A 19,545-nucleotide genomic window follows, 5' to 3' on the forward strand; every position below is an offset into this window, starting at 1 on the left:
CTTGGAATTCATTGTTCTTCAGTCTTTGACTTGTTCCTGCTAACCACTAATGAGCTTCAGAATCATCCATGCATTCGCTTGGCAGCAGACTAGTGTTAACCCCTTGAGACTGAAGCCCTTTGACCTCCCCAGATGGGATGATCTCTAAAATTGCTTCTTGTTCTAATTTCTATCTAACTCACCTCCTGCTCCCTGTGTAAAGCCCATCTTTTGTTCAATAGTATTTTTACTATTTCTTCAGTGCATTTAGAACACATTCAATCACTTAAACACCTTTCTACTTTACAATATTCAGTCAAAAGTCTACCCCTCCTACAAAGCTCAGGTGAATTTTACTCTCCTATGAAACATTTGCTAGTAACCACAGCTGGAAGTGACTATGTTACTTCAGTTTCACTCCAGAATCTTCATAGCAGTTTTTCATTCATTTGTAAAAACAGTGAGGAACAACTCTACACCATCTCTCAGCTCTTTGTCTGCAGTTCTTAATATGTATGTAACTCTCTTAGTATCATTCTACTATGTTACCAGTGCCTGTAGTATAAAACAGATAGACTGTATTCAAATACAATCTCTTTCTATTAAATGTTGTGAGTCCAAGGACAAGTCATGGAACATCTCAAATTCTAGGGAGCTTCCACTGTAACTGTCAGCAACTGATTCAGTGCTTGGCATATCCTAGAAAAGTACTAGCTGTTTGATTAACAGAAGCAAGAAAAATATAGACATACATAGAAAGAAATTATTGAGGGGTTCCTGTTGAAATTAAAGTGAGAGTTAAATGATAATATAGTGTAAGCATATATGTGCACATATGTAAACAAATTATATATATGTGTATATATATTTTTTTTTGAAAACTTGGAAACGAATGTTAAGAAACATAAGGACTATCTTTATTAATAAAAGAAGATATAATATTTAACAAGGAACAGTTTTCTGAGATGACCATGAGAATTTGCACACTGGATGATATGCTAAAGCAGCACAAGGCTTCGAGTTTTACAAAACTGTGCTTATACGTGTGCTCTGCTTTTGGTGAGTTTAACTGAGTTATACGACTTTTCTGTATATTTATTTATTTATTTTTTATATATTTACTTATTGCCACCAGAATTTCAGGCTTGGTGCTTGAAAGCAGTGAAGGCTCCTTTATCTTGCAGCCATGTCATCTGGAACACATGGGATTCCCAGTGATATTATAGGGAAAGAAAATGAAAAGCTTTTATACTAACAATTATTGCTCTAGGTGTTCATTTTATTTCTTTTCTTTTTTCATTTTTAGCTCTGTTTGGTTGGCAGAAATAGACCAAAATTGCGAAGAAAGGGGAATATAGATAGGGAAAGAAAGAGACAACAGTGGCACTGCTTCATCAGTTATGAAACTTGCCCCTTGCAGGTGGGAACCAGGAGCTTGAACTTGGGTCCTTATATAGGGTGATTTGTGTGCTTTACCAGGCATGTCACTGCCTAGCCTCTCTTTATTATCTATATTACAGTAAACTATGCTCTGGTCTCCTTCACACTACATAGTCATTGCAAGCAAGCAAGGAGTTCTGCTCTACACAGTCATTCAGAGACTCAAAGCAGTGGAGGCTCCTCTATCTTGTAGCTATGTCATCTGGAACACATGGGATTCCCAGTGATATTATAGGGAAAGAAAGTGGAATCTTTTATACTAACAATCACTGCCCAACACCTATGTGAGTTTTAGACATGGATCCAACCTTAGTGGACGTAAGAATAGCAGCCTTCATGAACTTAGAAAGGAAGGTGCACCAAACACCAGTGACAGTTAGAAATATCTGACAATGACAATAATATTTCATATGATGCTTGGGAGAATTAAATTAATAGCATCTCCAAGCACCTCCCACAGGTATTCAACAGACTATAATGTCAGTTCCTTTTTTCTCCTGTGTGTGTGTGTGTGTGTGTGTGTGTGTGTGTGTGTGTGTGTGTGTGTGTAGAGAAGGGGAAAATCTATAGATACATATTTTGTTTTTATTTCAAACTCATCTTTCCATATAGTAGTAGAGAAAATTTGCTAAATAGCTTAAGTAAAAAATTTTAAATTACTTCTCATATGCTATCTTACATTTAAAGGAACTGCATTGTTGTGACAATAGAATGATAACTGCAAGACTAATTTAACATTTTGAACCAATGTTATATCTGGAATATTCAGAGACACTAAAGGAAAGGGAGATGAAGTGTGCTATGTGGCGTATGAAGAAGGTGTTCATATTCTCTAGAGAAAGAGATGCCTTTTTCTCTCAGATGGCTATTGAGTTGGATTTGACTCCAGAAGTGCTGCACACCAGTGAGAAGATGAATCTGAAGTGTAGGTTCATAGAACAGAGACATGAAAGATGAGTCAGTTGGCTCCTGAGCTTGTTCTCTGTTTTACGAATATATATATATATAACATATATTATATATATGGCTTCAAATAGAATGATTTATTCATTCATTAAGCAAGTAAGAGTCCACTGGGCTGGGCACTTGGGAAACAATGGGGAACATGGGAAAATTAGCAGCTGCCCTCATGGAGCTTAGAGTACAGAAGAGGGAATAGTCATGCCACACTCTGCAGTTTGCTGCTTTTCAGTAAATGACAGAACCATCTTACAGTTGAGCTGCCCAAATACTTTATTTTTAGATTATTTAGTCTATTTAGATTATTTAGTATATTTAGCCACACTCTGAACAGTTATTAAGAGTGAATCCACCAAACTCAGCAAAAATTAATAATAATAACCCCATCCAAAAGTGGGGAAGAGATATGGACAGAATATTCACCTAAGAAGAGATTCAAAAGACCAACAGACATATGAAAAAAAGGCTTCAATTCATTGATGGTCAGAGAAATGCAAATAAAGACAACAATGAGATATCACTTCACTTCTATAAAAATGTCATACATCAGAAAAGACAGCAGCAACAAATGCTGAAGAGGTTGCAGGGGTAAGGGAACCTTCCTGCGCTGTTGGAGAGAATATAAGTTGGTCTAATTACTCTGGGAGAACAGTCTGGAGAATTTTCAGAAGGCTAGAAAATGACCTGGATGCACCAAGAATTCCTCTCCTACGGATATATCCTAAGGGGGAAAAAAAAAACATGCCCATCCAAAAAGATCTTTGCATAGTTATGTTTATAGAAGCACAAAATCTATAGTAGGTAAAGGCAGGAAAGGGAAGGGAAAAGAAGGGGGTGGATGTACAAGTAGGGAGGTTTGTGGATCCAGAAAACAAAAACAACAACAGGTCTCCAACAACAGATAAGTAGCTAAGAAAGTTGTGGTATATATACACAACAGAATACTACTCCACCATTAAGAACAATGAGTTCGCCTTCTTTGTCTCATGTTGAATAGAACGTGAAGAAATCATTTTGAGTAAGACAAACCCAAAAGAGAAGGCTAAATATGGAATGATCTCATTCATGGACAGATGTTAAGAAATAATATCAGAAAGAGGAAACAAAAAGTGGGACTTTGACTGGGTTTGGTGTATTGCACCAAAGTAAAGGCCTCAGGAAGGGAGGCTTCTGGGTCTTGGTGCACAATGGTAGAAGAGCACTGAGACTAGCAGTCAGAGTATTTTGCTGAAAATTGAGAAATTGTACACATGTACCAAAAATTGTATTTACTATAAATCACTACCCCCCCAATAAAATATGTTTTAAAAGAGTGAATTCACATCTCTCTCTTTTCATTATTTCTATCCTAGTTCAAGCCTCTGCCATTTTTACACTGGTAACTACAAAGCATTTCTTTCATATCATCTGTCAGACTAGCCAGATATGTTCCTGTCAGGAGAGGAAGCCTATCTGAATAGTCTGAGCAGTGAATGGATAAGTAGAGAAAGTAGAGTTCAGAGAAGTCGATAGAATTTTGACTGTGAAGAAAAGCACTATGATGCATACCTTTATTCAAAAGCCTCAAGGATGTTTTAATTTTCTAAATAAAAATATACATTCTATGGTTTTAATAATGTGATGGCAGAGCCTATTTGAATGTGGATAAGAAGGCTCCCCACCTGCAAGGGAGTCTCTTCACAGCGGTGAAGCAGGTCTGCAGGTGTCTATCTTTCTCTCCCCCCTCTGTCTTCCCCTCCTCTCTCCATTTCTCTCTGTCCTATCCAATAACGACGGCATCAATATCAACAACAATAATAACTACAACAATAAAACAACAAGGGCAACAAAAAGGAATAAATAAATAAATAAATAAATAAGTATTTAAAAAAAGAATCATCCCAGAGAAAGAGGAAGGAGTGGAGGTGCTAAAGAAAATAAGCAGGAAGAAATAGTGGGTTTTTTGAGAGTTAAAGAGACAACACTGGAATCTTAGATCAAAAAAGGATTATACTTTCTTATAGAAGGGAAGGGAAGGGAAAGGAGGGGAGGGGAAGGCAGCGGAGGAGAGAAGAGGGGAGGGCAAGATGGCGGATGTACAGGTAGGGAGGTTTGTGGATCCAGAAAACAAAAACAACAACAATAAAATAAAAAAATAAATAAAACAAAGATTCTGATTGGGAATTTTTATTTTTTATTTATTTTTTAATGTCATCCACCAGGGTTGAGCAAGAAAAGGACAGAAGGATACTGGGTGAGTGGGAGACTAAAAAATAGCATAAAAAGAACATAACTGACTTTAGTGTAAGGGCAGGCTTCCTGGAGATCCCTAGAGACACTGTGAAGGCTAGCTGAGGAATCAACTTGAAAATGATTATAATGAACTGGTAAGAAGAGTGACTTGTCCCTGTTGGTAATTTAAGTGTGAACCATGGGAAGACTACACAGAGGAGAGCCAATCTACTCCATGAGGCGGTGATCAGCCGTATTCTAATAGTTGATTCATTAATTTTGGTCAAGCTAATGATTTATCAGCAAGCTGATTATAGGAACTATCTTAATAGGTGAAAGGCTTTTACCACGTTAATCTGGAAATTCCATGTAAATCAATGTCAGTCTAGTTGGGGAAAAAACTTTCAGATTCTCATTCTCGGTCCTGAGAATTTGCTCCTGGTCTGAGACTCTGGGGTTTGTATGCCTTCCTTGGTCTAGCTTGAAAAACAGCAATAACAAAGAACAGATATTTAAGACATGGTCTTGGAGGGAAAAGAAAAAAAATGTTAATAAAACACATATTCATTTAACGAATGCTATTTTTTAATATTTTTCCTTTTGTTGCCCTTGTTGTTTTATTGTTGTAGTTATTATTGTTGTTCTTGATGTCATCATTGTTGGATAGGACAGAGAGAAATGGAGAGAGGAGGGGAAGACAGAGAGGGGGAGAGAAAGGTAGACACCTGCAGACCTGCTTCAAGGCCTGTGAAGCAACTCCCCTACAGGTGGGGAGCCTGGTGCTCGAACCGGGATTCTTACGCCAGTCCTTGTGCTTTGCGTGCGCTTAACCTGCTGCACTACCACCCAACTCCCTAACTAATGCTATTTAACCTCTACTATATTCCAGATGTTACTAAAGGTTCACAGAGAATTAGACAGGCCTACTGTCTCCACAGGCTTTACGGGTTAGAGAGAAAGAATGATACCTAAGCAAACAATGACCTGTGATAATTCTTAAGTAGTTGTAAGAACTATAAGAACATGCTAGAGAAAGTGATAAGGTTTGGAGTAAGCAAGCACACAGGCTGTCTGAACTTACTGGGTCATAAGAAGACATATAAAGGATTTATATAAGGAAAATAATTGAAATGCCTTAAAATAACATATAATCCCCATATTTATATTTAATTATGTGTGCCTATCACCACCACACAAGTCACTGTTCTCCATGTTGAAATAAGTGTTTGGAAATAAGAATATCTTCTAAATGTATTTTCTGTAACTGGAAAGGTTTAGAGAGCATGCAGGAGTTGCCAGAAACCAAGTGTGTATGTGTGTGTGTGTGGGGGGGGGTAGGTAGCAGGGATTAAGTACTGTGCCCCAAGTAAAATATTCTGGGAATAAGACTTAGCCAGAATCCCTGAAAGATGCATGGAGTCAGGAAATTCTGTAGATAAAAATTACAGGATGAAAGATAGGACTACATAAATATTCCAAATTATTGTCCATGTCCTCCCAGTTCTTTGTACTTCTTGTCTCATTTGCAGAGGTGAGGACTAGCATCAAAGATTGAAGTGCATGCTTTGGTTCATATCATGGAAGAGCAGTGTGCAGACTGTCTCCAACATTAATTAGCCTAGTGGATTGCTCAGGGACCCATTTCTCTTTGCACCTAAGTAGCATCTTACACTCTAGTAAGTTCTCTGTAAACAAACCAAAGGTTGTAACAGTAACTCAGTGAGCAGCCAGTGGCATTCCAGGAAGTTGTGTTATTTATCCCCAAACTACCTCTTCCTTTGTGTGTAAATGAGCAGCATGATTCATTTCCCATAAACAGCTTGAATAGAAGGGGAAAGAATCCAAAGGTTGGGGACTGGCATTTTACTTTGTGGAAACTGCCAAAGAAAGTTATTTTCTTCATTTTGGCATCCCTCTGAGAAGAAACCAAGACTCTGAAACAAGAGGTTGTCCACAGCTGGGCCACATCACCCAAAGTCTGGGTCTTCACACAGATCCATTAAGGCTGTGTAGGCACAGATGTCAGCACAGATGAGAATACAGGAAAGAACATGGAATATATGAGTGAAATGAAAACTATACCCAGACCAGCACTGAAGTCTTGAGAAGGAAACTCCCAGGAAGCAGAGCTGACAAAGAGAGTCTCTGGCCTGACTTTAGCTTTTCATCATTCTGAGATGTTACATTCCCAACCAAGACTTTCCAGAATTCACCTCTGGCCAAATGAAATTATGAAACAGCACCCTGAGAAAAACAGCAGTCAGCAGAAACAATACCAGGATGCAGTAAATAGAGAGCAGACTGACACAAAAATGCAAAGTTTTACAGACCCTCAAGGTCAAGGCAAGGAGATGGCAGTGAGAACCCAAGAGCAGGACATAGCAGGTGTAGAGTCCAGAAGCTGAGCCCAGGATTAGGAAGAGAGTGAACTGCCAAGGAACTGTCAAGAACATGGGACACATTTTGCTAGGACAAACAATTTGGCTGGACAAATCCATATGGAGCTTCCAGAAAGTATGTGAGAGGGAGCACTTTTTCAGATGGCCCTGGTCCCATGCTGTCTTAAATGCACTGCCTGATACCTAATACTACCTTACAGGCAAAACTCATTTCAGTAAGTCCCCTATAACCAGGCCAACAGAGAGAGAGACAGGCCCTTCTTCTGAGCCTTTATAGCGTCTATTGTCTGCACCATACATTTAGTTCTTGGCAAACATTGCCTGTGTGGTTAGTTTTTCATCCCCATCACTGTGATAAAAGGTCCTTGAGGGTAGGAACTGCCTCACTGGCGTTTATATAACCAGCATACTGCCCACAGCCTTGCCTAGAGCAAGAATTCCAATTATAGATTTTGTTCAGCTTACTTCACCAATGTTCTGGACCTCTGTTCAACCTCAAATAAAATCAGTGAAACTAGGTTTGTCAACAGGACTACTTGGGAATTAGTGGATGTTTTATGAACTAGCACTAAGAATGAGTTTTAGAGGGGATCAAGTGGTAGAGCAGCGGGTTAAGCGCACGTGCATGAAGCACAAGGACCAGTGTAAGAATACCGGTTCAAACCCCCAGCTCCCCACCTGCAGGGGAGTCGCTTCACAGGAAGTGAAGCAGGTCTGCAGGTGTCTCTCTTTCTCTCCCCCTCTCTGTCTTCACCCCTCCTCTCTTTATTTTTCTCTGTCCTATGCAAGAACAACGACATCAACAAAAACAACAATAATAACTACAACAATAGAACAACAAGGGTAACAAAAAAGGAAAAAAAAAAGAATGAGTTTTAGAATATAGTCCTAAAATGTTAGTGTACCTATCTATGTACCTGCCTTCAGCTGCCTCTGGGTTCTCACACTTCATGGCTCCTGGTTTTCTGCTCTGTCATCCTGCTCTGTTGGCATGTTGGAACTGATTCCCCACTATTGTCAGCTCTTTGCTTAACTGTCACCTTGTAGATAGCACCTTCCTTGACCTTCCTACATGATACCATACAGACATCTATGTTTCTTACTCCTTTCTATTCCCCCAGAGAACTCAGCACCTTTCATTTCCCATGGATGTCACTTTATTCTCACTAGAATGCTAATATCAAGAAGGCAAGAATTTTTGTCTGTTTTATCCCTTCCTTTTCTTTCTTCCTTCCTTCCTTCCTTTCTTTTTTACTCTCTTTCTTCCTTCACCCTTCCTTCCCTCCTTCATTACTTTATTTCTTTTTTTCTTTCTTTCTTTCTTTCTCCCTTTTTCCCTCTCTTTTCTTCTCTCCCTTTCTTTTTAAAAAAATATTTATTTCCTTTTGTTGTCCTCATTGTTTTATTATTGTAGTTATTGTTGTTGTCTTTGTTGGATAGGACAGAGAAGAAGAAGGACAGAGAGAAATGGAGAGAGGAGGGGAAGACAGAAAGGGGTAGAGAAAGATAGACACCTTCAGACCTGCTTCACCGCCTGTGAAGCGACTCCTCTGCAGGTGGGGAGCCGCCGGGGGCTTGAACTAAGATCCTTACGCTGGTCCTTGCGCTTTGCACCATGTATGCTTAACCCGCTGTGCTACCACCCGACTTCCATCTCCCTTTCTTTTTATCTCTATTATCTAGAACTATGTATCATACCAAAAAAGTACTCAATAAATATTTAGAGAATTAATTATACAAGAATCACAGAAGGAATATAGAAATATAGATTTCTGTTACTACTACAGAGATTCTGATCCCAAATAGTCTCCGCCAGACTCATTCTTCACAACCTGCCTTGGATAGCCCTTCTTTGCCATGGTAGACTTTCCATTCCTTTCCTTTATGTACCTGACCCTCAGAAAAAGCAGAGTAGGTGAGCTGCTATCTCTCCATGTCACCTAGAAGATATCTCTGTGATCTTTGTGCTCCTAATGCTTTTACTGCCTTCCAAGAATCCCTGATGATGTATGCAGATCAGGTGGGATGTGGAAGGACTGAATTCTTTCCTTACAGGACATGGGTCTCCTTGCCCTCTCTTGTCTATTTTTCCAAAATGGCCAAATAATCAATTTCTAACAGTTCTTCAAATACAGCTGTACCCTACCTCCACCCCAGTTCCCCAGTGATATTTAACTGCAAGGTCCTCTGGCATCTCAGTCAGGGGACAGCAGAGCTGCAATCACTTGGAATCTCTGGGAAACGTACAAAACAGTCACACTTTGGGACAGCTGAGATTGAAGAGAGAGGAGAGATTAAGACTGGCTTCCAAACATTCTAAGCAAGTGATCTTTTTAGTGAACTACTCAATGCCTCTTTAGTTAGATTGGACACAATTATTATTTGCATTATCTTCCTGTGAATCTCTCTGTGCCTTTGGGATGACCTCTTCCCCTTATTTTCATCCTTGATGATTCATAGTTGCTTTCTGCCTTATGGATCAGCTGTCCTTTCCTGTTAAAGGTCCTATAATTAGAGCATAAGACCTGCATCTCCCTGGTTGGATTTTGCTCAGAGAATCCTCCAAGGACACTCAGACTCCTGTCTACCCAACCTCAAAGCTATTCAAACCTTTTAAGTCAGAGCACAAAGATAGATCAGGATTGATTTTCTGAGAACTCCACTTCCCTTTATATTTCCCCTCTGCCACACTGAATGTCCATGTTTAAAAGCTGAGTGTAACCCTGTTTTAGTAGGTTGTGGCAGGGGTAGGCTTTACTCAGGTCAAAATTAGTCAAGGGCTGGCATTATGCATAATGGTTATGCAAAAGTCTTTCATGCCTAAAGCAACAGAGGTCTTTGGTTCAATCCCCAATACCTCTAGTAACCAGAGCTGAGCAGTATTCTGATAAAGAACATGTAATAATAATAACAATAATAATAATAGTAGTAGTAGTAATGTAAAATAAATAAGCTTGTGACATTCATAAGTTTAAATGTACCTTTATATTTTACTAAGTAGGAAAGAGTTAAAAACTATCTTCCTAATTAACCAAAATTTCTCAGTGCTCTGACTGCCTACCTACCCCCCCACACACACACTGCCAATAGTACATGGGATATATTCACATTATGTGAAATAGTTTCTAGTCATAGATTATTTTCTATCATTATCAGTTAGAAAATAAAAACCTATTCTACAGATGATTGTGGGATTTTTAATTATACAAATATATAAAAATATGGATTGCATAATTTATTTTATTCTTCGTTGTTGTCATGTATAAGTCTAGAAAAGATATTGAAGGCATGTAGCATAGAAACTTTGAACTTCAGTCAATAGCAGTTTGTTTTCACAAAGAGGGATGAAGTAGAAACAACAAAAACTTGAATATAACATTTTTAGGTGTTAATGCACTGTCACGCACAGCTATAAATTCCCTGTAGAAACCTCCTGGTATCAAGAAGATAACGCTGTTATGACTTTAGAGCTGTGTATCAACGACTGAGTTCATTGGGAAATTCACTACAGACTTTCCAGGATACTTAGGGATCATGATCAGAAATAGACAACTCGGCAAAGGAAGTCAAAGCAAGGCTAGTAGGCAAGAGTCAGATGGGAAAGCCCAGAAAGCCACCTACCTGCCGTGAATAAAACATCCTGTCACCATCTATTCCCACCTTTCCCACCCTCCAACCACAACCCCTCACCCCCTTGGATCATTTAGCTGTGCCTGCTCCTGCTGCCCCAGCTGTAGACATTTCCAGCTCATGCATTCAGTTATCAATCAATGGCGATCTCAGCTGCAGTCGAGCTGAAGCAGACAAACCAGCCTTTCTTTGTGCCAACAGGGAATGCTTGAAATAACTAGACTCACAACTCTGATTGATGCAGCCACAGTTTACACACCACACTTCTGACAGTCTGAAATGGCTGGAATTAATAGCCTATTATTTGACAGTGGGGGTGGGGGAAGCAGGAGGAGAGACAAGAAAATACCTTTTTATGATATCCTTATTTAAATCTATTTATTTGAATTTTGCAGAATGTGACACTGATGGGGGGAGGGGCCGTGGTGGGGAGAGAGGTGTTCTTACCACCCTGCTGTGAGTTCCCTGTGGGGCTCCAGCCAGCTTGGCACCAACCTACCTACCACATCTTTTTTTTTTTTGTAAGTGATGCAAATCCATGTGATTGGGCAGGGAGGGGTTAAAGAGACCAGATTGCCCAGAGCTGAGGGAAGGAAGAGTGGTAGGGATTGCTTGGTTCACTTGCTTTCATGCCAGGCTCTGTGAGCCAGCTGCAGAGAGGGGAACTGGAGTTTAAAACTCCTGGTAAGAAATTTTTCCTTGGTCTGAACATTGTTTAAATTCCTGAAGTGGGTGATCCTTGTAATAAATACCTTGGACTTTGTAAGACAGATATATTTATTCAAGTTTAAAGTTTGGATTTGATGGATATGCGCTTGGGAATGCATGGGACTGGAGTGTTTGTTATATATTGGAACCAGTTCAATGTGTACAAGGAATTAAGAGAACTCCATTTTTAGCAAGGCAAATGTCTTATCCATTCCTGGTTATACTGTGTCAAAGACTATATTTCATCCCATATTTTGATCATTGGCCTCCAAGAGACATTAGATGACAGGAATGAGAGGGAAAATGTTTGGCTCAAAAATCCAAAGTGGTTTCTCAAGACTTGGATGCAAATAAAATCTTGAACTAAATTACCTGCCTTATATTTAAGGAAAAACTCTTCTGAGGAGACAGATTTACAGCAAAATTAAGAGGCAGTGATAGAGGTGAAAACATCCGTGCACTCCAACTCAGGTCTATTTATCTTCAAGGTCCCTACCTCAGATGATTCTGTATTGTAGAATAAAAGATTCATCCTCTCATTTTAAATATAGAGTTTCTTAGAACTCAATGATTCTTACCTGGGTCAAAACACAGAGTATTCCACTAAATATCATCTCAATCTTACCACCCCTTGAGCTAAATAAGCAAGGTAGGTAACTCTCAGAATGCAAAAATCACACTTACCCTTCTTCATCTGTAGAAAAGAATACCTTTTCCTATCCTCTGTAAGTGAAATAGTAATACTGTTTCCTTCTACGGGGAATAACAAGACAGTGTCACCCCAGACTGGCAGAGTGAATAGACCACCACATATCCCAGTAAGTAGTTTGATTTGCTTTTCCCAAGGACATTCAGACCTAATTACTGAGATATGCTGGAGCTCCATGACTTCACTGAGCTTAGGCCACTCTGATACAGGATGCAGTTGGAGTTTTTAGTTCCTCAGTGTGGAAATAGCATGAAACTGCTTTTCATGTTGAATGTGTGAGGTAGTTGAACATCTCATCTTCAGTGTGAATAGAGCTTTCTAAAACATTTGTCATACAAAATGACTCATCTGGGTAGCATGCTGTAGTGCCATGTGCTTTCAGTCTGCCCCACACACACACTGAAGGAAGCTTCAGTGCAGTGGCCTCTTTCACTCTATTTTTATCTTTCTGTCTTAAAATAAGTAAATTGAAGATTCTTGGTTCATCTCCTCTAGAGAGTGAGATTGCAAGGGGGTATTACTTGTAATCAATTAATTTTGTAAATAATTAATTTCCCACTTCTGGCTGGAACACAAGACCCTGGTGGATGACTACAATGTTATGTCTGGGCATATGTGCTGCCATCAAAAATCATATCACAAAATGGAAGAGCAATATAACATTTGTTAAAGAAAACGAATGCCTTTTATAGTCTAAAGTATACGGTGTTTGCAAAGTTAAAGGGATAAAGATTGGAAAATATTTTCTAAAATTGGCAATTTTCTACAGTTGGTAATTTTTTAAAAAATTTATTATTTACTTTTCCTTTAGTTGCCCTTGTTTTTTTATTGTTGTAGTAGTTATTATTGTTGTTGTTATTGATGTTGTTGTTAGATAGGAGAGAAGGAGAGAGGAGGGGAAGACAGAGGGGGAGAGAAAGATAGACATATGCAGACCTGCATCACCACCTGTGAAGGAACCCCCCTGCAGGTGGGGAGCCGGGGGCTCGAACCGAGATCCTTCCTGCACTTAGTCTTTGTGCCACCTGCGCTTAACCTGCGCTACTGCCGGACCCCCTACAGTTGATAAATTTTTAGCTTCCTATATTCCTTAGTATACACCACAAGTTTTTTTTTTGAGATACTGCGACCATTATTTTCAATGTATCATTAATATGTAAGTTACACCTGTGTCTGTATTTTATGTGATTTACCTGTAATTTATCTAAGCATCTTAGATTCATGATTTAGTTGGGATCTTTGTTGCCACACAGGGGATGTCACAATAGAATTGATTATAAATGCAAAATGACAACTAGTAAGAAAATTTGTAGTTATGAAATTTTCCTGTCTTAATGTAAACAGTCTTTAGCATTAGTTGGTAACTGGTCTCATAGGATAGTAGGATGTTATTTTATCCCCACCCCTCCTCTACCCCTAGTCAGGCTCTTACCCCTTAGCTGTATACAAGTTAAAAGATCGTAAAGCGTTACAGGAGTTTTTAATGAAAAAAGATGCAGACTTAGGTAAATTAGGTCTGAGTTAAATTCCAGTGAAAAGTAAGAATACCTGACCCAATAGTCTGTACACTCAAAAAGCTTAATATAGGGCAGTGGCACATCTAGTTAAGCACATATATTACCAAGCACGAAGATCCAGGTTTAAGCGGAGCCCCCCACCTACAGGGGGTCTGCTTCAGGAGGGGTGAAGCAAACTTGCAGGTGTCTGTCATTCTCTCCCTCTTTCTATCACCCTACCCTCTCTCAATTTCTCTCTGTCCTATCTAATCAAAAGGGAAAAAATGGCCACCAGAAGTAGTGGACTCTTAAGTGCTGGCACTGAGCACCAATGACTGAAGGCAATGTGTGTGTGTGTGTGTGTGTGTGTGTGTGTGTGTGTGTGTGTGTGGTGTTACTGATGAGGACACAGAGAAAATCAAAGGTAGACTTTTTAAAAAATATATTTATTTTATTTATTTATTCCCTTTTGTTGCCCTTGTTGTTTTATTGTTGTAGTTATTATTGTTGTTGTCGTTGTTGGATAGGACAGAGAGAAATGGAGAGAGGAGGGGAAGACAGAGAGGAGGAGAGAAAGATAGACACCTGCAGACCTGCTTCACCGCCTGTGAAGCGACTCCCCTGCAAGTGGGGAGCCGGGGTTCGAACCGGGATCCATATGCCGGTCCTTGTGCTTTGCGCCACCTGCGCTTAACCCGCAGTGCTACAGCCCAACTCCCCAAAGGTAGACTTTTTTTAAAGTTATAATTTACGGAAAATTCATTTAAATACATTCCATTATACACAGTGTCACCTCCTATATAATTAAAATAATGGTAATGTTGCTGGTATTTGTTCACTTTAGCCCTTAGATTGTGTGTGTGTGTGTGTGTGTGTGTGTGTGTGTGTGTGTGTGTGTGTGTGTGTGTATGAGAAAAAGAATAGTGAACTCCTCTACCATTAATGATATTCTATTGTACTATTTGCTTTTGGTTTTTGTCTTTCTTGTTGTTATGTGGTGACAGGGATATAAACCAGGGTCTCATACATGCAAAGTGTGCATTCTACCTGGCCCTACATCCTGGATCCGTGAATACAGTGTTAATTTAGATTGCTTAATTAAACTAAGCAATAGAATGTCAAATGAAATTGACTATTAGGATCAGCTAGAAATTTTCTAGTTAAGAAGGTTCTAAAAAATTCTCTGGGCTTCTTCCAAAATCAGACTTGCTGAGAGTGGGGCTGGAGAAGTATATTTTAAAATCTTAACTTGAAGTATACAAAGTGATTTTTTTCTCAAAGTTGGTGGAGAAGGCATTATTTGGGGGGCACAATGGTTTAGTTGAAAATCATAGGCTGAAAGAAGACAATATGTTTTATTTGTATGGCATTGTCTATAGACCTTCTCAGTTCCTTTTATAGACCAATAAGCATCATAAATCATCATGGAAGGGGGTGTAACAGGTAGCCTTTATCAACACTATTAGAAAATAAGTTTCCTGATCCTATCTCTGAGAACATACTCTAGAAAATTGTGGGCTAGGAAAATAAGAAGACAAATAAAGGAACTCCCTGTTGGCATTTCCCAAGGTCTAGACAACCTTGGAAAAAGGAAAGCAATCCTCTTTGTGTTTGTTTCCTAAATTAGAAGCAGCAGGTCAGACTTTTTTCAGGTCACTCTTGCTCTCAAGATACTGATGGAGTAGACTTCATTTGAAATATTTGACTCATTTGAAATATTGCGTTCAGTTGTCCTGAATGAAGAAGAGAAGAAATTTTCCAATAGTACCAGCCATTTGTCAGGTTCGTAGAATAAGGTTTTTTTTTCTAGTAAAACACAAGAGTTTCAGAAGAAAGATCATCTGAGACCTAGATTACATCCCTTCTCACATCTTGGCGAGACACTTAGTCTCAATCTCATTTGCTTCATTTTTAAATTCTGGCTGCTTGTATACATGGGAATCCTCTGAGGAATACATTAAATCATATTATATGGTACCCCCATCATAGCCTAGTGTTTAGTAGAAACAAACAAACTAGATACAAGAATTAATGCAATTTTCCTTTCTTCTTTCCCTAAATCTGGAGATTAAAGCAACTTCCCTTTACCTTATCTCAACCCAGAAACATTTATTGTCCCTTCTATCATATGACAACTTATAAATTATGCTCATACTTTCAAATTTAAGGACTGACCATAGCATGTGTTCAATTTTTCTGTGTGTGTGACTGAGTAGTTGTGTGTGTGTGTAAAGAGAGAGATAAAACTATATATTAACAAAGGAAGAAGTAATTAATGGGAGACCCATACAGTTATTCGTCTCCTATATAGAATGTTTGTGGGAGAACTTTTGACCTCTCTTGATACTGTTCCCTTGACCTTCTCCAAGGTCACGTTGACAGCTCATTGAGCCCCCCTTCTAGGGAGTAGAGTAACTTTCTGTCTCTGAGATTTAAGTAGACTAGACAGAGCCAGCTTTAGTGAGACAGCCATCCTTTGTACTGCCTGAGTCTAGCTATGAGCTTGTCTTTGGTCCTCATACCTGCTTATGATTGGGTAAGGGGATTCAAAGTCTCCTCTGTAATCATAGCTGCAGCTCCTCACGTAATCTAAATGTTTAAACCCCATGATTCAGAGTGGAACACTCAATCTTAGCCCCAGGCCTACACATACAACTAAATACTTAAAGAGAACTTTATTACAGAGGTGACACTTTTGAAAATATCCAGAGAAAAGTGTTTAGCATCTACTTTATGAAACAAAATCATAGGTTCTCTCTGCATAATGTTTTAGTTGGTAAAACAATCAGACTGTTTTCAATTCTTATTAACTCTCCTACAGGCAACATTTATTGGTATCCCCCATGACAACGTAATAAGTATTCTAAGGATATTTTTCACCAGCTGCTTATGTCTTCAACTTAAAAGTCAATAGCTAAATATATAGCATGGCAAGAGCATAAACAGTGAAATTGATTTTAGAACTCAAAACGACTTGATTATCTATATTTATAGCTGTAATTAGAGAGAGGTTTAATGCCTTATATAATCAGTTCTTTATTGAAAGTTTCATGACAGAGGACTTGATGCTTATTTACCTTGTAGCATCAAGGAACAAACACTGTTCTTTAAGCCATGCTATTGGCTTTAACTTCTAGGTTCATTAACTACAAAATATGTTGCTCTACATTATATATAGTACATTATAGGCTCTTTATTGAGCAGCTTTCAAAAAAGTTTCTATTCCAATTTGTTAACATATGTTTTTCCCCAGAGTCTGATTGGCTATTTTAGTCTATGGAATGAGTGATGCTTTTGATGTTATTAGAAAAATAATTTTAATTATTTGTAATAACAGTAACATATCTATAATATAATATAGCAAAAGATTTTCATCCATTTTCAAAAGTGCCTTTTTATCTGGAAAATACACAGCCTATACCTACATCTTTTTACTATTCTTTTATAAAATCCTTGTTTCTGAAATTTGAGGATTTTCCCCAAAATATCTTAAAATTAAGTTTCCATAATAATAAAAACAGACTTTCTTGGACAGACAACCCCACCAATATGTCCTGGAGCTCTGATTCCCCAGAAACCCACCCCATTAGGGAAAAAGCAAAGCAGATTGGGAGTATGGATCAACCTATCAGTACCCATGTTCAGCAGGGAAGCAATTACAGAAGCAGACTTTCCACCTTCTGTACTCCATAATGACCTTGACCATACTCCCACAGGTTTAAAAAATAGGAAAGCTATCAGGGGAGGGGATGGGATATGGAGGTCTGGTGGTGGGAATTGTGTGGAGTTGTACCCCTCTTATCCTATGGTTTTGACAATATTTCCTTTTATAAATAAAACAATAATAATAGTAACAGCTCTTAATTGTTAAACATTCATTGTGTTAGACCCCTTCAAAAGAACTTATGTCTGCTGTGTCATTTCAGTTTTTAAAAATTTTTTATTCATAAAAAGGAAACATTGACTAAACCATAGGATACAAGGGGTACAACTTCACAAAATTCCCACCACCAAAACTCCGTATCCATCCCCTTCCCTGATAGCTTTCCTATTCTTTAAACCTCTGAGAGTATGAACCCAAGGCCATTGTGGGATGCAGAAGGTTGAAGGTCTGGCTTCTGTAATTGCTTCCCTGCTGAACCTGGGTGTCGACAGGTCGATCCATACTCCCAGCCTGTCTCTCACTTTCCCTAGTCAGGAAGGGCTCTGGGGAAAGAGAGCTCTAAGACACATTGGTGGGGTTGTTTGTCCAGGGAAGTCTGGTCAGTATCATGCTAGCATCTAGAACCTGGTGGTTGAAAAGAGAGTTGACATACAAAACCAAACAAATTGCTGACCAATCATGGACCTAAGGTCTGAAATAGTGCAGATGAAGAGTTGGGGGGTCCTCCATTTTGTAGATAGCTAGTAGGTATATTTTAGTTATATTTTTGCAGGAACTCGATGAGGTGAGTCTTATAATATCTCTATGTCACAAATGATGAAACTGAGATTTAGGGTGGGAGGTGGTGACTAGCACAGAATTATACAGTAATAAGTGAAGGGCCATATCTGTCTTCGAAGAACCAATTCCCAACCTTCCATTAGTCACATAGAGCACTCACTACTCAGGCTACTGCTGGCTACTTTCCCATTATTTTTTCTTTTGGGAATCCACAAACATTATGTATGCATATATAACACACTTTAGTTGTCTTATGTGCACATACACATGTATTTCAATGTTCACATATATGTTAGTGGAAAGAACAGAAAAATAATTTGGGCTGGCAAAATGACTCACCTGTATAGTTTGCTTGCTTTGTCATTGGTATGATCCAGGTTTGAGTCCAGGATTTATGCTGCTGTGCAATCTTTCTCTCCATCTCTGTTTCTGTCTCTATCTTTGTATCTGAAACAGTCAGCTTCGAGGGGTGTAGTCCTGTAGTAGCAGGAAGAGGGGGGAAAAAATAATGAAAAAGGAAAGAAGCAATTACTTATTGGAGGATTCATTCACACTTGTTGCTATAAATACTTATGTAAAACACATATTTCTTTGTGCATCATTTTAGAAACATTCATATACAATTTCATGTAAAACACGGTTTTCATGACTCTCAGATTAGTCCTGAGAAGGTGTCAGATCCCATGGTTTTTTACTTAGTTTAGCAATAAGATGATTTATCCCATATGAGTTCACTACTTGTGACAGACTTAAATCAAAGTCCTTAATCTAGCTGTTATTTCAGAATACGAAAAACTATGATTTCTTCCCCAAACCATCAGAAAAAAATGTGGGATGTTCAGGAGCTTAATAGATAAAAGTAAAATAACAAACATTAAGAAATGTAACATGAATCTCAGACGCAGTATTTGGGTAGAGTTATCGTCTTGAGGAATCAGTCATCTTTGCTTTCTTCAATCTCTGGTCATATAATTAATTATGTTTCCTTTGCCCCTTGGAAACTGATCAAACTGCAATCCCACTTTTTCCCTCAGGGTGTTCTATGACACATATATATACAGGAATTATTTCCCCTTACTACAATGTAAATTCACTTCTATAATCCAATTTTTACTTCAGAGCCTAGAGGTAGAGGGTGTTCAGATAATTATCGATTCATGTATTTGTTTTACATTAAAGTTTTTTTTTTGCCTCCAGGGTTATTGCTGGGGCTCAGTGCCTTTACCGTGAATCCACTGCTCCTGGAGGCCATTTTTTTTCCCTCTTGTTGCCCTTGTTGTTATAGCTTTGTTGTGGTTATTATTGTTGTTGTTGATGTTGTTCGTTGTTGGATAGGACAGAGAGAAATTGAGAGAGGAGGAGAAGGCAGAGAGGGGGAGAGAAAGATAGATACCTGCAGACCTGCTTCACCTCCTGTGAAGCGACTCCCCTGCAGGTGGGGAGCCTGGAGCTCTAACCGGGACACTTATGCTGGTCCTTGTGCTTTGCGCCACATGTGCTTAACCTGCTGCACTACCGCCCAACTCCCAAAAGTTTTCTTAAGTTGTTAATGGTAATTGGAAAAGATAT

The sequence above is a fragment of the Erinaceus europaeus genome, chromosome 12 (assembly GCF_950295315.1).
Source record: "Erinaceus europaeus chromosome 12, mEriEur2.1, whole genome shotgun sequence".
NCBI lineage: Eukaryota > Metazoa > Chordata > Mammalia > Eulipotyphla > Erinaceidae > Erinaceus > Erinaceus europaeus.